Consider the following 19,866-nt stretch of genomic DNA (forward strand, 5'->3'; position numbering starts at 1 on the left):
CCATTGTAGCGGTAGTTTTCTAGGGTAGCAAGTCTGGTATAATATATATATATATATATATATATATATATATATATATATATATATATATATATATATATATATATATATATTATACATACATACATACATACATACATACATACATACATACACACACACACATACATACATACATACATACATACATACATACACACACACACATACATACATACATACATACATACATACACACACACACACACACACACACACACATAAAAATAGGGTTGCAAAGAGAAGAAAATACTCAAACAGCTCCGGGTGAGAAGCCTGAGTTTTTAATGGAGTAAGTTTATTCTCTTCTCTGAGGATGAGGGTCCCCAGTCAGCTCAAGAGGTGGTACCTTCCTATATTATATATATGTACACACTTCTAATACTGGATAAGGCCCAATTTGCCCCCAGGACAACCTGGATTTTTAGTAACAGATTCAACAAGGTGCTGGAAACATTCCTTAGTAATCTCGGTCCATATTGACATAATAGTATCACACAGATGCGAATCTTCAGTTCCGCCACATCCCAAAGGTTTACGCCAAGTTCTAACCCTACGATCTGCATGTCGTAGAATAAATCGTTATTCTTGAGACCAAGCGACAATTTGCCAATCTTCAGCTCAACAGTTGTGGTGAGCCTGTGCTCACTGTAATCCTAGTGTCGTGTTTAAATGGAACCCCGGTGTAGGCTACTGCTGCTATAGCACATCCACTTCAAGATTCGATATACTGTGCATTCAGAGATGCTCTTCTGCATACCACTATTGTAACACATGGTTCAGTTAATATCACCTTCCTGTCAGCGTGAACCAGTCAGGCCATTCTTCTCAGATCTCTCGTGTTATCTAAACGTTTTCACTCACATAACTGCCTATTACTGAATATTTTGGGGTTTCCACATAATTCTCTATAAACTTAAAGACTATGATACGTGTAAATCTCAGATCAGCTGTTTCTGAGGAACCCAAACCACCCCGTCACTTAGATTACCTCCCTTCGACATTCCGAACTTGAGTTTGAATTAGTTGTATACTTTTAGTCACTGAAATGTTGCCGGGTAATGTGCTGATTAGATATTTACATTAATGAGCAGGTGTACAGGTGTACCTAATAATGTGTGTGTGTGTGTATGTATGTATGTATGTATGTATATGTCGTGCCGAATAGGTAAAACTGGTCAATTGGCAAGAACTCGTTTAATTTATAATTAAGTCATTTCTAAAATTTTCTCATGTCCATTTAAAGATACATTATTTTTTATTTATGTTAATGTAAAAATTAATAATTTTGTTGCCAAAAGAAGTTTAGAAAACTTACCTAACCTTATTATAACAAGCGCGATTTAATTCAGCCTAATCCAACTAAATATGTTTTAGATAAGTTTGCAATAATTAAATACTAAATAAACACAATGAAATATATTTTTCTCATTAGGCTCAGAATGATTTTTGCGAAATTATTGTATACACAAATTTTCGCTTGCCTTATTTGGCAAGAAGAGCATTACTATTTAAGACAAAATAGCAAGTTTTACCTATTCGGCATGATATATATATTATTAATAATATATTAACTTCCATCGTTGTATCAGGATGTGGTGGCCTGTTGGTCTAGGGGTATGATTCCTGCTTTGGGTGCAGGAGGTCCCGGGTTCAAATCCCGGACAGGCCCAACATTATTTTGACTCTTCAGCGTCCTCACTCCATACATGAGGGGAATCACCAACAACCCTCCCCCCTCCTCCCCTAGTTGTCTTCAAGACAACTAGGGAGGGGGGAGGGTTTCTTGATTCCCCCTCATGTATGGAGTGAGGACGGTGAAGAGTCAAAATAATGTTGGGCCTGTCCGGGATTTGAACCCGGGACCTCCTGCACCCAAAGCAGGAATCATACCCCTAGACCAACAGGCCACCACATCCTGATACAACCTTGGGAGTTAACAATATATTAATATTTAGTGATTGATTATTTACTGACAGGGGAGTAACTGTTTAGAAAATTGTGTTTCAAAGTTATCACACCTTGAAGAGGAGTGCTGTTATTACAGTGTACATGGAAGTTTAATTCTTACAGATTATATATATATATATATATATATATATATATATATATATATATATATATATATATATATATATATATATATATATATATACATATATATATATATATATATATATATATATATATATATATATATATATATATATATGATAGGATGACCAGAAAAAGAAGAAACACTTTCATCGTCATTCACTCCACCACTGTCTTGCCAGAGACGCGCCTACACTACAGTTATAAAACTGCAACACTAACATTACTCCCTCAGAGTGCAGACACTGTACTTCCCACCTCCAGGATTCAAGTCCGGCCTGCCGATATCCCTGAAGCCCCTCATAAATGTTACGTTGCTCACACTCCATCAGCACGTGAAGTCATGAAAACCATTTGTCTGCACTCGCTCCTAACACGCACACGCATGCTTGCTGAAAGTCCAAGCCCCTCGCACACAAAACCTCCTTAACCCCTTCCCTCCAACCTTTACTAGGCCGATCCTTACTCCGCCTTCCTTTCGCTACAGATTTATATGCTCTCCAAGTCAATCTATTTCGTTCCATCCTCTATAAATGTCCGAACCACCTCAATAACCCATACCCGGAGTCTACCTGGAGGGTATTCCGGGGATCAACGCCCCCGCGGCCCGGTCTATGACCAAGCCTCCCGGTGGATCAGGGCCTGATAAACGAGGCTGTTACTGCTGGCCACACGCAACTCGACGTACAAACCACAGCCCGGCTGGTCAGGCAGTCGGGGGTCTACTGGTAATCCCCCCATATGTGTGCTGAGAGGTAGTTGAACAGTTTTGGGGCCCTGACACATATTGTGTTGTCTCTTATCGTGCTAGCGACGCCCCTGCTTAATAAGATTGGGGAGATGTTGCATCGTCTCGTCTACCGAGTCTTTTGCTTTTATAGGGAGTGATTTTTGTGTGCAAGTTTGGTACTAATCCCTCTACGATTTTCCAAATATATATAATCATGTGTATCTCCCGCCTGTCTTCTAGGGAGTACAGCGTTCCAAGTAATTGAGGTGTTTTATTTCAGTTATGCGTGCCGTGAAAGTTCTCTGTACATTTTCTAGGTCAGTAATTTCACCTGCCTTGAAAGGTGCTGTTAGTATGCAGCAATATTCCAGTCTAGATAAAACAAGCGACCTGAAGAGTGTCATCATGGGCTTGGCATCCCTAGTTTTGAAGGTTCTCATTATCCATCTTGTCATTTTTGTAGCAGATGCGATTGATACAATGTTGTGGACTTTGAGAGTGAGATTCTCTTCTGACATTATCACTCCCAGGTCTTTTACATTAGTTTTCCATATCGGAGTAACTGAAATTTCTCATCATTGAACTTCATATTGTTTTCGGCGGCCCATTTAAAGATTTGGTTGATGTCCGCCTGGAGTCTTGCAGTGTCTTCAATGGAGGACACTGTCATGTAAATTCGGGTGTTATCTGCAAAGAAAGACACGGTGCTGTGGCTTACATCCCTGTTTATGTCAGACATGCGTATGAGGAACAGGATGGGAGCAAGTACTGTGCCTTGTGGAACAGAGCTTTTCACAGTAGCCACCTCAGACTTTACTCTGTTTACTACTACTCTTTGAGTTTTGTTAGGAAATTATAGATCCATCTACCAGCTTTTCCTGTTACTTCTTTATCACGCATTTTGTGCGCTAATACATCATGGTGACGATTGTCAAAGGCTTTAGCAAAGTCTGTGTATACTACATATGCGTTTTGTTTGTCTTCTAGAGCATCCAGGACCTTGTCATAGTGGTCCAGTAGTTGGGACAGGCAGGAGCAACCTGCTCTGAACCCATGTTGCCCTAGGTTGTGTAACTGATGGATATCTAGGTGTTGGTGATCTTGCTTCTTAGAACCCTTACAAAGATTTTTATGATATGGGATGTTAGTGCTATCGGTCTATAGTTCTTTGCTATTGCTTTACTGTCCCCTTTGTGGAGTGAGGCTATGTCTGTTGTTTTTAGCAGCTGTGGGACGACCCCTGTGTCCATGCTCCCTCTCCATAGGATGGTAAAAGCTCGTGATAGGGGCTTCTTGCAGTTCTTGATGAACACGGAGTTTCATGAGTCTGGCCCTGGGGCAGAGTGCATGGGTATGTTATTTATCGCCTTTTCGAAGTCATTTGGCGTCAGGATAATATCGGTTAGCGGCTCGCTAAAAACCGAGTCATATTGGGACTTAAGTAACTCACTCATTTCCTTGCTGTCATCTGTGTAGGACCCATATCGTCTAAGTAGGGGCCCAATACTGGATGTTGTTCTCGACTTAGATTTGGCATAAGAACAGAAATATTTTGGGTTTCTTTCAATTTCGTATATGGCTTTTAGTTCTTCCCGCGTTTCTTTACTCCTGTAAGATTCCTTTAGCTTAAGTTCGATGTTTACTATTTCTCTAACCAGTGCCTCCCTTCGTATTACAGATATATTAGCCTCTTTTAGCCGCTCTGTTATTCTTTGCCTTCGCCTGTATAGAGAGCACCTTTCTCTTTCTAGCTTATATCATTTAGGACCTGGTTGACTTGGTCCCATCTTACGTTTTTGTTACTGAAGTTGAATTTAGTGAAGGCTGCCTCGTGACTAATAACATTTTGTTGGTCTGGGGCCCCGCACATACATGTCTGAACCTCTGCTATGTTGTGATCTGAGTATATTGTGTTTTGAATATATTAATGCCTCCACGAGCAAGTGGTTTTAAGAAATTAATAATACTGTGACTAGCTAGGGATCAAACACATGTTATTTTATCCCACCTTGTGGGAAGTCAGACAGAATCCACGACCTCTAACCAATGAGCCATCATGGCTGTGGTAAACTCATTCTTGGATTTTGGCTGATTTCTCACGAGGTGGGCTAAAACCATACAGGTTCGATCCCTGGCTAGTCCCAGTATTATTAATTGCTTACAATCACTTGTTCGTGGATACATTAATACATATGCTGCTCGTGAAGACTGGTATTCCAAACGGGAGTAGAATGAAATTAGTTCTGAGCTTACCACAGCCGCGTATGTGCTCGCATCAGGAAACATGCCCGGTGCTACCTGGGTACCTGATGTTCGTTGCACTGATGGCTCAGTGATTAGAGCGTCGTGGATTTTGGTTTTCTTCCCACGCGGCGGGCTAAAATAACACGGATTCGGTACCCAGCTCTCTCTCTCTCTCTCTCTCTCTCTCTCTCTATATATATATATATATATATATATATATATATATATATATATATATATATATATATATACGGTACATATATATATATATATATATATATATATATATATATATATATATATATATATATATATATATATATATATATATGTATATGAGAGCTTTACGAATTTGTAGTCCTGAGTTCAAAGATCAGGAAATATCCAAAATTTATGAAATAGGTAATGATTTAAAATACCCAAGAAATGTAATTGATAAATCTTTTAAAGTTGCTAGGAACACTTTTTATAATCCAAAAAAGGGCAACCAGCCTTATTCAATTAAAAATATGTTGGTTCTCCCTTACCATGAAAACTTGGTTGATATGCCTTCTCTTCTTAAGACTTTTAATATTAAAGTTGTATTCAAAAATCTTGATACAGTAAAAAAACTTTTGATTAAGAATTCCCCCCAAAATGCTGATGGATGTGTCTATAAGATTCCTTGTAAAATTTGCGATAAAGTTTATTACGGTCAAACTGGTAAAAATCTCGAACTAAGATTAAAACAACATAAATATAGCATTAGAACTGGACAAGATTCCAATGCTCTATTTATTCATGTAAGAGATTTTAACCATCCAATTGATTTTCAAAAAGTTGAGAAAGTAGTATCAAGCAAGTCCATGGTCGACAGGAATATAATTGAATCTTGTTTCATAAAAAGCAGTTTTGACAATAATATGAATATTTCTTTTGGTTTATATAAATTAGATCCATTTATAATTAATAGAATTTGGGTAGAATTTAATAATACACTGGACAAATAAATAGCTTGGGGGTGAGTTTTGCAAAGGACCTGTCCAAGTTGGCTCGCCGCGCGTCACGTGTTTAACCGTTGTGGGATCTGATAGTGAGGTGCTGGCCGACCCCTTATATAGCTTCCTTGGATGCTTCACTTTCATAGTTCCTTGATAATGTGAGTAGTCACGAAAGCGCTTGGAATCTCTCTATTCTTTCAGAGTGGTTGTTTTGCATATTTTGAAATCACCTGTTTACTGTGATCTTATTGCATATATATATATATATATATATATATATATATATATATATATATATATATATATATATATATATATATACGGTACATGTTGTTACGTGATACACACGTAACAACATGTACCGTATGTGCCACCTTTATATCAATAGTGTATCTCTTGGATCTTCTGTACCATATTATGTAATAAAATATTCCTATTAGTAAAAAAAAAATATAAAAAGATGGGGTGGTAGGGGAAGTGGAATATTCAAACGGCTTCAGGAAGAAATCCAAATATTTTTCCTTGAAGCCTTTTTATCCACTTCTCCGAGGCTATGGGTCCCACAATTTACACCAGAGGTGGACCCCATTATATATATATATATATATATATATATATATATATATATATATATATATATATATATATATATATATATCTATATGTATATATAAGTGGAATATTCAAACGGCTTCAGAAAGAAATCCAAATATTCTTCCATGAAGCCTTTTTATCCAATTTTTCGAGGCTATGGGTCCCACAATTTACACCAGAGGTGGACCCCAGGTTTATTTTCTTTTAATTCTATTATTTTGAAAAGAAACCATTCTAAAAAGGTTACAAACGTTCGATATTTACTAGTAAATGTTTAAGTAATGTTTGTATTCTACCACGCCCACCAACTAAAATACGAGCTCCGTAATTTACCAATATTCGTCACGCCTATATTGTATACCCTTAAGATATAGATAATCTAGTACACAGCTTGCTGGTGCACACGAACCTTTTATTGACCCCCTGCAGGTAACCCATCAACAATTTAAACAAGCACTATAACGCTGCATAAACAAACCTTAATATAAAACTCTTGTGGTCATTAGTAAACATATGCAAACACAACTCTGGAGGCAAATAACCATAAAAATAACACTACAAATGGAAGAGGGACGTTTTCAATTTTGGATCTTTCGCCACGGTCACTTGGGCAGGATGAGAACACTGGTGATGGTTAGGGGCCACGGACGAGACACTTGTGGGGGGTCCCTCAAGGTAATATTACCACGCCTCTTCTATTAAATATTTATAAGAGAGATCTAGTATTTACGTATACCTCTCCTTAAAAGGAAGGAGACCTAACAGTTAATATTCCATCACCCATTACTTGAATATCACTAAAGAGTAAATCAATATGCATGGAAACTAAGAAAATAAATTAGAAAGGGGTCGATAGGACATTAGCTGACCATTGACACAGTGGGGGAGGAGGCGCAGATGAGGTAGGTTCCTGTGGTCAAACCTCACCTGGTGAAAAAGTGTATTGTAGTGTTCAGTCATGCATCACAATTTCTCTTTAACGCCGACTATCACAAAAAGACCAAGTGACCATACAACTGTAAATTGATGCAAGTAGTATATGTCTTCGTAGAAGTCGTGCACAGGGAGGACAATAGTAACAATCACAGCAAAAATAATAGCAATGCTGCTGCTACTGTTGCTGCTGCTGCTGCTGTTGTTGCTGCTATTGTTGCTGCTATTATTGCTGCTGCTGACAGCAAGAAAAAATTGCAAGGTGATACCAGTACAATAAACAGAACTGTCTGAATTAAATAAGCAAAGATACAAAGGATAAATATATAAAGCCTCTATGTATAATAATTTTACATTAAAAATCACCAAGACAGCACAAGTCCACTAGCAAATGAAAATGTGATTAATTGAAGCAGAAGTACATACATTGTATGCTATTATTTGAATATAAATAAACGCAGACATTAGGCTGCCTCGTCTTATTAATGCTCAAATGAGGAAATAAACGTACAAAAAATATATGCCTAAATAAACGAAGGTTCGTCACTCCGGCTGACATTACAGCATCTTGATACTTGAATAGCTCTAACTCATTTAAGTATTCACAATTAATACTTTAAAAAAAAAGTATCTGAAGGCAAAAAGTAAGGTCTTTCCAGTCACTTTTCACGACTTTCGGACGAGGTCAGCCAGCAAGATTTATGATGGAATGAAGTTTGTACAGCCAGACAGAGGTGAAATTTAAATGTTGATTTTTTCCTCCACCTTAAGAAATAAATTGAACGTTAATATATATATATATATATATATATATATATATATATATATATATATATATATATATATATATATATATATATATATATATATATATATATATAAAGATGTCTGGGACACCTATAGAAGCAGTTATCTTACGCTATTAATGTGAGTAAAATTAGCAGGCTGGACAAAACTGTTTACCGTTGCGTGTAGCTGTCCTGTTTTTTGTTCTTAGCCAGAGCGGTCAAACAAGCCTAATTGCCTTAAAACAAATTATCTGTACATTTTCTTCCAATGAATTGATAGATATATTCAGGAGAATTAACGAATAATGCAATTTTTTTTTTATTTTTCTCAATAAACCTAACGTAATTTGACTTACGTCAGAATTATTGTAATGTTATACCGTCATCCCACGAAGCCTACATAAGGTCGGCCAAATTTCGGAAAATATTGTTTAATTTCAGTGAAATGTATTAATTTTGGTATTCTGACTGATTTTTTGCAGAGTAACCAGAAAACTAAATATACGCTGGACTTGATTAGCAACACGAACAGGTAAAAAAAAAAAAAAGTCGTTACCATGATATTTTATTTTAATTCGTTATTTACAAGTGTACTTACTAGTCAGATGATGCTTTGGTCATCCTGGCTCCAACTCTGCACGTCTTGTGTTAGGCTAGAAAGTGTTTAGAACGACACACACACACACACACACACACACACACACACACACACACACACACACACACACACACACACACACACACACACACACACACACACACACACACACAAAAACACACACACACACACACACACACGCACACACACACACACACACACACGCACACACACACACACACACACACACACACACACACACACACACACACACACACACACACACACACACACACACACAGGTATGATAAAGCTCACGGTTCAGGGAGAGAGACATAGTAGCGATCAGTGAAGAGGCGGGGCCAGGAGCTCGGACTCGACCCCTGCAACCTCAATTAGGTGAGTACAACTAGGTGAGTACACACACACACACACACACACATACACGAGACTAGTGCAAAAGCTGGAGGACCAGGCAGGGATAACAGAGAAGGCACTACAGTGGATCAGGGAATACCTGTCAGGAAGACAACAGCGAGTCATGGTAAGTGGCGATGTGTCAGAGTGGGCGCATGTAACGAGCGGGGTGCCACAGGGGTCAGTCCTAAGACTGGTGCTGTTTCTAGTATTTGTGAACGACATGACGGAAGAATAGACTCCGAAGTGTCCCTGTTTGCAGATGATGTGAAGTTGATGACAATTCAATCAGACGAGGACCAGGCAGAACTACAAAGGGATCTGGACAGGCTGCAGGCCTGGTACAACAACTGGCTCCTGGAGTTCAACCCCACCAAGTGCAAAGTCATGAAGATTGGGGAAGGGCAAAGAAGACCACAGACGGAGTACAATCTAGGGGGCCAGAGACCACAAACCTCACTCAAAGACGAGGATCTTGGGGTGAGTATAACACCGGGCACATCTGAGGCGCACAACCAAGTAACGGCTGTAGCTTACGGGCGCTTAGCAAGCATTCCGACATCTTAATAAGGAATCATTCAGGACTCTGTACACTGTGTACGTTAGGACCATATTGAAGTATGCAGCACCGGTTTGTAACCCACACCTAGCCAAGCACATATGGAAATTAGAGAAAGTGCAAAGATTTGCAACAAGACTAGTCCCGGAGCTAAGGGATATGTCCTTCGTGGAGAGGTTAAGGGAAATCGACCTGACGACACTGGAAGACAGGAGAAATAGGGGGGATATGATAACGACATATAAAATACTAAGAGGTATAGGCAAGTTGGACAGAGACAGGATGTTCCAAAGATGGGACACAGCAACAAGGGGTCACAGTTCGAAGCTGAAGACTCAGATGAATCACAGGGATTTTAGGAAGTATTTCTTCAGTCACAGAGTTGCTAGGAAGTGGAATACTCTGGGACGTGATGTAGTGGAGACAGGATCCATACATAGCTTTAAGAAGAGGTATGATAAAGCTCATGGAGCGGGAAGAGTGACCTATTAGCAGCCAGTGAAAAGGCGGGCCCAAGAGCTGTGACTCGATCCCAGCAACCACAATAAGGTGAGTACACATACACATGAACCATACACACACATCATATACACACTGTATATACGCACACCATGCAATGACACACACTACAGACCAGTGTTACCTAGAAAGGAACACCTTGAAAGGAGAACCTAGAAAGAAGCGTGTTCATACATGACAACCAGCACAGTTTCAGGGACGGAAACACACTGGCGTTCTATGTCAAGATAAAAGTAAGACAGGAGAATGAGGAAGGGGTAGAATGCATTTTCTTGGAAGGCTTTCGACACAACTACACAAGAAACTGGTACAAAAGCTGGAGGAGCAGGCATGAATAGAACTACAATGGACCAAGGGATACCTGACAGGAAGGAAACAAGCGATGGTCAAATGACGAGGTGTAGGAATGGATGCATATGACGAGTGAGTTTCCACAGGCTCAAACCTAGCGCCAATGCTGTTTCTTGTGTACTTGAGTGACATGACAGATGGGATAGAGTCAGAGGTATCCCTGTTCGTAGACGACGTGAAACTAATGAGAATACAAGCGGACGACGACCAGGAATGCCTACAAATGAATCTGGACAGGCTGCAGGCCTGGAAGACTAGCTTTTAGACTTCTAATAAGGCATTCATGACACTGTATTCTGTGTACTTCAGGCCCATATTGGAAGATGCAGCACCATTGTGGTGCCCACACCTGTCAAGCACGTCAAGAAATTGGAGAAAGAACAGAAGTTTTCAACTACACTATTCTCGGAGCTTTTAATGTATCCTTTGAGGAGAGGTTAAGCCGCTAAGGGACCTCAGCCTGAAGTCACTAGAGGATATGACTAAGGATGATATGACTACAACATACAAAATACTGGGAGAAACTGATAAGGTTAAAAGAGATAGAGTGCTTGAGAAATGGGAAATAGGAACACGAGACCACAGAAGGGAATTGAAAACTCAGATGAGTCACAGGGATCTTAGGAAATATTTATTCAGCCTTAGAGTACTCACACACACACACACACACACACACACACACACACACACACACACACACACACACACACACACACACACACACACACACACACACACACACACACGAAACTGGTCAGGAGCTCGGACTCGACCCCCGCAACCTCAACTAGGTGAGTACACACCAAGCGAACAGGCGGGGCCAGATGTAGATCGACCCCTGCAACCACAAATAGGTGAGCCCACACACAGACACTCAGGTCCGTTCTTGGACCAGTAGTTTTTCTTGTGCACGCAAACATAAATCGAGTCAGAGTTGTCCTTGTTCTCAGATGATGTGAAACTAATGAGAATACAGACAAGAGCAGAATATGAAAGACTACTGATGGATCTGGGCAAGCTGCAGAATTGATCTGACAAGTGATTTTCAGAATTTACCCCCGGTATATATAAACCTATGAAATTGGGGAAGAATAAAGAAGACCCCAGAGTAGAAACTCGGGAGACAACGGTTTCAAACTTCTCTACAAGAGCAAGATTCCGGGGTGAGCATAGCTCTAAGCACCTCACCTGTGGAACACACGAACTGAATCACCGTCGCAGCAAACCCATTATTGGCAAATTTAAGTGTATTTTACAGGAACTTCAACGAGGAGGCATTCACGACAATATACACGGAATATGTCAAGCCCATCTTGGAGTATGCAGCACCACTGTGGAACCTGGTACCGAGAAAACATGTACAGAAGCTGGATAAAGTGCAAGAATTTGCAAGGAGACTAGTCCCAGAGCTGACGGGTATGGGAAATAAGGAGAAGCTAAAGGCGCTAAACCTCATGATATAAGAGGACAGAAAGACCAGGGGTGACATGATTATGATGTACGCGAGGACACAACTTGAAGCTAATAGAACAGACGAGTCACAGTGATGTTAGGAAATACTTCTTTAGCCTTACAATGGCCCGGAAGTGGAACATCCTAGACAGCGATGTGGTAGAGGCAGAATGAATACGTAGTTTAAAGATTAGGTATGACAGGGTTCACGCAGCCAGGAGAGAGAGAGAGACAGACAGAGACCCCAGTAACGGCCAGTACTCGACCCCTGCAACCACTAGAGGGTGAGTGCACACACACTCATTTTTTTTTTGGGGGGCAAAACATGCAATCTGGGCCCATAAAAGAACGATGGTTTTTCCAGACATACTGAGTGTAAATTCATCGTTGGAATAAAAAAAAATTGAACACAAAATTAAACATTTCGTTGATCCGAAATAATAAAACGTTAAATTTAGGCAAACTTAAGTAGGTTTAGGTAAATCCAGGTTTTATTATAGAACGTTAATTTAAACATTGCTGTGATATAGACAAGGTTTACACGGTCATGTTAAAAAAAAACCCACATGGTCTGTGTTGTGATATAGACCACACCCACATGGTCGGTGCTGTGATATAGACCACACCCACATGGTCGGTGCTGTGATATAGACCACACCCACATGGTCGGTGCTGTGATATAGACCACACCCACATGGTCGGTGCTGTGATATAGACCACACCCACATGGTCGGTACTGTGATATAGACCACACCCACATGGTCGGTGCTGTGATATAGACCACACCCACATGGTCGGTGCTGTGATATAGACCACACCCACATGGTCTGTGCTGTGATATAGACCACACCCACATGGTCTGTGCTGTGATATAGACCACACCCACATGGTCTGTGCTGTGATATAGACCACACCCACATGGTCTGTGCTGTGATATAGACCACACCCACATGGTCTGTGCTGTGATATAGACCACACCCACATGGTCTGTGCTGGGATATAGACCACACCCACATGGTCTGTGCTGTGATATAGACCACACCCACATGGTCTGTGCTGTGATATAGACCACACCCACATGGTCTGTGCTGTGATATAGACCACACACACATGGTCTGTGCTGTGATATAGACCACACCCACATGGTCTGTGCTGTGATATAGACCACACCCACATGGTCTGTGCTGTGATATAGACCACACCCACATGGTCTGTGCTGTGATATAGACCACACCCACATGGTCTGTGCTGTGATATAGACCACACCCACATGGTCGGTGCTGTGATATAGACCACACCCACATGGTCTGTGCTGTGATATAGACCACACCCACATGGTCGGTGCTGTGATATAGACCACACCCACATGGTCTGTGCTGTGATATAGACCACACCCACATGGTCTGTGCTGTGATATAGACCACACCCACATGGTCTGTGCTGTGATATAGACCACACCCACATGGTCTGTGCTGTGATATAGACCACATCCACATGGTCTGTGCTGTGATATAGACCACACCCACATGGTCTGTGCTGTGATATAGACCACACCCACATGGTCTGTGCTGTGATATAGACCACACCCACATGGTCTGTGCTGTGATATAGACCACACCCACATGGTCTGTGCTGTGATATAGACCACACTCACATGGTCTGTGCTGTGATATAGACCACATCCACATGGTCTGTGCTGTGATATAGACCACACCCACATGGTCTGTGCTGTGATATAGACCACATCCACATGGTCGGTGCTGTGATATAGACCGCACCCACATGGTCGGTGCTGTGATATAGACCACACCCACATGGTCGGTGCTGTGATATAGAACACACCCACATGGTCGGTGCTGTGATATAGACCATACCCACATGGTCTGTGCTGTGATATAGACCACACCCACATGGTCTGTGCTGTGATATAGACCACACCCACATGGTCTGTGCTGTGATATAGACCACACCCACATGGTCTGTGCTGTGATATAGACCACACCCACATGGTCTGTGCTGTGATATAGAGCACACCCACATGGTCTGTGCTGTGATATAGACCACACCCACATGGTCTGTGCTGTGATATAGACCACACCCACATGGTCGGTGTTGTGATATAGACCACACCCACATGGTCTGTGCTGTGATATAGACCACACCCACATGGTCGGTGCTGTGATATAGACCACACCCACATGGTCGGTGCTGTGATATAGACCACACCCACATGGTCGGTGCTGTGATATAGACCACACCCACATGGTCGGTGCTGTGATATAGACCACACCCATATGGTCGGTGCTGTGATATAGACCACACCCACATGGTCGGTGCTGTGATATAGACCACACCCACATGGTCGGTGCTGTGATATAGACCACACCCACATGGTCGGTTCTTTGATATAGACCACACCCACATGGTTCTGTGATATAGACCACACCCACATGGTCGGTGCTGTGATATAGATCACACCCATATGGTCGGTGCTGTGATATAGATCACACCCATATGGTCGGTGCTGTGATATAGACCACACCCATATGGTCGGTGCTGTGGTATAGACCACAGCCACATGGTCGGTGCTGTGATATAGACCACACCCACATGGTCGGTGCTGTGATATAGACCACACCCACATGGTCGGTGCTGTGATATAGACCACACCCACATGGTCGGTGCTGTGATATAGACCACACCCACATGGTCGGTGCTGTGATATAGACCACACCCACATGGTCGGTGCTGTGATATAGACCACAGCCACATGGTCGGTGTTGTGATATAGACCACACCCACATGGTCGGTGCTGTGATATAGACCACACCCATATGGTCGGTGCTGTGATATAGACCACACCCACATGGTCGGTGCTGTGATATAGACCACACCCACATGGTCGGTGCTGTGATATAGACCACACCCACATGGTCGGTGCTGTGATATAGACCACACCCACATGGTCGGTGCTGTGATATAGACCACACACACCCACGTGGTCGGTGCTGTGATATAGACCACGCCCACATGGTCGGTGCTGTGATATAGACCACACCTACATGGTCGGTGCTGTGATATAGACCACACCCACATGGTCTGTGCTGTGATATAGACCACACCCACATGGTCTGTGCTGTGATACAGACCACACCCACATGGTCGGTGCTGTGATATAGACCACACCCACATGGTCGGTGCTGTGATATAGACCACACCCACATGGTCGGTGCTGTAATATAGACCACACCCACATGGTCGGTGCTGTAATATAGACCACACCCACATGGTCGGTGCTGTGATATAGACCACACCCACATGGTCGGTGCTGTGATATAGACCACACCCACATGGTCGGTGCTGTGATATAGACCACACCCACATGGTCGGTGCTGTGATATAGACCATACCCACATGGTCGGTGCTGTGATATAGACCACACCCACATGGTCGATGCTGTGATATAGACCACACCCACATGGTCGGTGCTGTGATATAGACTGCACCCACATGGTCGGTGCTGTGATATAGACCACACCCACATGGTCGGTGCTGTGATATAGACCACACCCACATGGTCGGTGCTGTGATATAGACCGCACCCACATGGTCGGTGCTGTGATATAGACCACACCCACATGGTCGGTGCTGTTATATAGAACACACACATATGGTCGGTGCTGTGATATAGACCACACCCACATGGTCGGTGCTGTGATATAGACCACACCCACATGGTCGGTGCTGTGATATAGACTATACCCACATGGTCGGTGCTGTGATATAGACCACACCCACATGGTCGGTGCTGTGATATAGACCACACCCACATGGTCGATGCTGTGATATAGACCACACCCACGTGGTCGGTGCTGTGATATAGACTGCACCCACATGGTCGGTGCTGTGATCTAGACCACACCCACATGGTGGTGCTGTGATCTAGACCACACCCACATGGTCGGTGCTGTGATATAGACCGCACCCACATGGTCTGTGCTGTGATATAGACCACACCCACATGGTCGGTGCTGTGATATAGACCACACCCACATGGTCGGTGCTGTGATATAGACCACACTCACATGGTCGGTGCTGTGATATAGACCACACCCATATGGTCTGTGCTGTGATATAGACCACACTCACATGGTCGGTGCTGTGATATAGACCACACCCACATGGTCGGTGCTGTGCTAATTAGACTGAACATCTTGTTAGTTTAGGTAAAATTCATCAAGAAACAGGACAAATGCCACTTGATACGCTCTTTAGTCACATGATGACCTGCCACTGTAACTTTTGGCCATCTGCCCGAGGCCTTCCGCTGGCTTACCCTTCCACTCCTTCAAAAAGTCAGAGATAGTCATTTAATGTTGAAGTCACTTATTATCACATTTGTATTATATATTTCTTGTGTCTATGTTATTGTCTAGAGTACTGATCAAACCTCTAGTACGTATACCAGCAGTTAGAAATTACGAGATCCTTAACGTCAATAAATATGTGGAGAATCATCCTCTAACAGAGGGCGCTGATCTCGGGCACCTCACAAGAAATTAACATTTCGATCATTAATCATGCAGTGTAAATGTGTAGTGGTGGAAATCGGATAGTGAAACCAAGATGGCTGATGTTGCAACAAGTTCTGCTTACTTTCTACTCGACTTAAATACAGCAAAAATGCGTACGTTCTGAAAAGCACCTTCTTCCCCCCACCTCTTATCACCCACTACTGTTTCCAAAAAATTAATAATTTTGCACCAAAAGAACCTTAGAAAACTTACCTAACCTTATTATAACAATCGTAATTTAATTTAGACTAATCGAACTAAATATACTTTAGATAAGTTTTCAGTAATTTAATAATAAACAAACACAATTAAATATATTTTTTTTCGTTAGGGTCAGAATGATTTTTACGAAATTATTTCATACAAAAATTTTTGCTTGCCTTATTCGGCAAGAAAAACGTTGCTATTTAAGCCAGAATCGCAAATTTTACCTATTCGGCAATATATATATATATATATATATATATATATATATATATATATATATATATATATATATATATATATATATATATATATAATATATCACTTTTTTATTATTAACACATCGACCGTTTCCCACCAAGGCAGGGTAGCCCGAAAGAAAAACTTTCACCATCATTCACTCCATCACTGTCTTGCCAGAGGTGCGCTTACACTACAGTTTAAATACCGCAACATTAATACCCCTCGTTTAGAGTGCAGACACTGTACTTCCCATCACCAGGACTCAAGTCCGGCCTGCCGGTTTCCCTGAATTCCTTCATGTTACCTTGCTCACACTCCAACAGCACGTCAAGTCCTAAAAGCCATTTGTCTCCACTCCTACCCAACACGCTCATGCATGCTTGCTGGAAGTCCAATCCCCTCGCACACAAAACCTCCTGTACCCCCTCCCTTCAACCTTTTCTAGGCCGACCTCTACCCTGACTTCCTCCACTACAGATTTATACACTCTCGAAGTCATTCCATTTTGTTTCACCCTCTCCACATGTCCGAACTACCTCAACAAACCCTCCTCAGCCTTCAGGATAATAGTTTTGGTAATCTTGCACCTCCTCCTAATTTCCAGACTACGAATTCTCTGCATTATATTCACACAGCACATTGCCCTCAGACATGACATCTCCAGTGCCTCCAGCCTTCTCCTTGTTGCAACATTTACCACCCATGCTTTGCAACCATATAAGAGTGTTGGTATAACTATACTCTTATGCATTCCCTCTTTGCTTCCACGGACAAAGTTCTTTGTCTCCACAGACTCCTCAATGCACCACTCACCTTTTTTCCCTCGTCATTTCTATGATTTACATAATCTTTCATAGACCCATCTGCTGACACATTCACTCCTAAATATATGAATACATTCACCTCCTCCATACTCTCTCCCTCCAATCTGATATCCAATCTTTCGTTACCTGTTTTTTTTATCCTCGTCACCTTACTCTTTCCTATATTCACTTTTAATTTCCTTCTTTTACATACCCTACCAAACTCATCCACCAACCTCTGCAACTTCTCTTCAGAATCTCCCAAAAGCACAGTGTCATCAGCAAAGAGCAACTGTGACAACTCCCACTTTGTATTTGATTTTTTATCTTTTAACTCCACACCTCTTGCCAACACCCGAGCATTCACTTCTCTTGCAACCCGATCTATAAATATATTGAACAACCACGGTGACATCACACATCCTAGTCTAAGGTTTGCTTTTCTGGGAAATAATCTCCGTCTCTCTTACATACTCTAACCTGAGTCTCACTATCCTCGTATATACTTTTCACCGCTTTCGATAACCTGCTTCCTATTCCATACATTTACAACATCTGAAACATTGCTCCCCTAAAAACCCTGTCATATGCCTTTTCCAAATCCATAAATTCCACAAAAACCTCTTTACCCTTATGTAAATACTGTTCACCTATATGTTTCACTGTAAACACTTGGTCTACACACCCTCTACCCTTCCCAAAGCCTTGTTCATCTGCTATCCTACTCTCCATCTTAGTCTTAATTCTTTCAATAATAACTCTACCTTACACTTTACCAGTTATTGTCATGGACCGGGCCGCGGGGGCGTTGGTCCCCGGAATGCCCTGTAGGTAGACTCCACTTAGGTAGGTACTCAACAGACTTATTCCCCTATAATTTTTGCACACTCTTGTGTCCCCTTTGCCTTCATACAAAGGAACTATGCATGCTCTCCTAGAATTTGTATTGATAAGCCACTGGTTGGCGAAACGTCTACAATAAAGATACCCAGATGTTGCACGTGTCTAATTTTTAACTCTAACACTACATTCTTAAACCTACCCCATACATCTTCAACCCCCTTGCCTATATTCTCACTAGCTCATCTCTCCTCCAATAGTTGTTTATATCTTACCCTAACTGCTTCCTCCTTTAGCTTATGCACCTTCACCTCTCACCTGCTGCTTCCATTTTCCATGCATCCCATCTGCCTTTTACTATCACTGTAGCTACAACTAAAGTGATCTGATATATCTGTAGCCCCTCTATAAACATGCACATCCTGAAGTCTACCCAACAGTCTTTTATCTACCAATATTTTGTATACTTATTTATTCTTTCTCTCTTAAAATATGTACTTATTACCTATAACCAAACCCCTTTCTATACAAAGTTCAATCAAAGGGCTCCCATTATCATATACACCTGACACCCCAAATTTACCTACCACACCCTCTTTAAATGTTTTTTCTGCTTTAGCATTTAGGTCTCCTACCACGAGGCCTGGTCTCAGACCGAGCCGCGGGGGCGTTGACTCCTGGAACCCTCTCCAGGTATACAATTATTCTCTCACTTAGTTCAAAAGTTCCTACACACTCGTTTAACATCTCCCAAAATTATCTCTCTCTCTCTCTCTCTCTCCTTTACACTCCTCTCTTCTCCAGGTGCAGACACACTTATTATGACTCACTTTTCGCATCCAACGCTTGTTTTAATCCACATAATCCTTGAATTTATACATTTATATTTCCTCTTCTCCTTCCA

General features: G+C 41.7%; 2 non-coding genes across 2 annotated transcripts; one reads left to right on the forward strand and one right to left on the reverse strand.

Annotated features, from left to right (window-relative positions):
- Positions 1-1,639: 1,639 nt before the first annotated feature.
- Positions 1,640-1,711, forward strand: TRNAP-UGG (transfer RNA proline (anticodon UGG)). Its single transcript has one exon. It is a non-coding gene; the product is annotated as a tRNA-Pro (tRNA).
- Positions 1,712-1,877: 166 nt separating this feature from the next.
- TRNAP-UGG (transfer RNA proline (anticodon UGG)) lies at positions 1,878-1,949 on the reverse strand. The gene has a single exon. It is a non-coding gene; the product is annotated as a tRNA-Pro (tRNA).
- Positions 1,950-19,866: the final 17,917 nt, after the last annotated feature.

Source organism: Cherax quadricarinatus, chromosome 1, assembly GCF_038502225.1.
Source record: "Cherax quadricarinatus isolate ZL_2023a chromosome 1, ASM3850222v1, whole genome shotgun sequence".
In the NCBI taxonomy this organism is placed as follows: domain Eukaryota; kingdom Metazoa; phylum Arthropoda; class Malacostraca; order Decapoda; family Parastacidae; genus Cherax; species Cherax quadricarinatus.